The following is a 673-nucleotide window of genomic DNA, read 5'->3' on the forward strand; positions in this document are numbered from 1 at the left end:
AAATATGAGACAAAAACTCATACAGGGGCATTTTTGCCCCAATATTTTGAATTTTAGGGCATAACTTCGTTTATATTTGTCAACAGTCAGTTAATGTATGAAGCGTAAGATGATGTACAGGTCTGGGGGCGGGTCCAGTGCGTTAACTGCGGTAAAATATTTAAATCGCGTTATTTTTTCATAATTAATTAATTAAGTTAACAAACTGACAGCCCTAAATATATATATATATGTGTGTGTGTGTGTGTGTGAATATTAATAAATTAATATTAAAATATGAATATATACACACACACACACATTTTAAATAATTATATCCAGTCCCTTATTCTTCAATATTAGATATGAATTCAAATACCCTTTATTTTTTATTATGGCAGCTAGATGGCTGGTTTTGTTCCCTGGAGCTGCACAAGCATCAATGACATGGCTGCCAACTTGGGGGTTTAGGAGGAAAGCAGGAAGGCAGCTGGCCTACAGAAACATTTGAACACAAACAGAGAGCGAAATAACATGACATTTGTCTCATTTCATGTTTTGCAAACTGTAGGTAGGTGTAGTATAATGTTCTACCTTGTCCTGCAATATAATGTGTCCTGCTTTATAAAGGAAGTGATTATGAAAGTCAGTTTTTGCACTGAAAACCAGAAGATCTTGGAGATGAAGATCACAC

At 34.8% G+C, this 673-nt stretch overlaps 1 long non-coding RNA gene across 1 annotated transcript; it reads right to left on the bottom strand.

The window, feature by feature from the left end:
- Nucleotides 1-328: 328 nt before the first annotated feature.
- LOC107735201 (uncharacterized) lies at nucleotides 329-667 on the bottom strand. The gene is made up of 2 exons (XR_001639325.1): nucleotides 574-667; nucleotides 329-474 (listed from the first exon to the last, which is right to left on the bottom strand). It is a non-coding gene; the product is annotated as an uncharacterized LOC107735201 (long non-coding RNA).
- Nucleotides 668-673: the final 6 nt, after the last annotated feature.

This window comes from Sinocyclocheilus rhinocerous, unplaced genomic scaffold (genome assembly GCF_001515625.1).
Source record: "Sinocyclocheilus rhinocerous isolate Xijiao unplaced genomic scaffold, SAMN03320098_v1.1 C35866096, whole genome shotgun sequence".
Taxonomy (NCBI): domain Eukaryota; kingdom Metazoa; phylum Chordata; class Actinopteri; order Cypriniformes; family Cyprinidae; genus Sinocyclocheilus; species Sinocyclocheilus rhinocerous.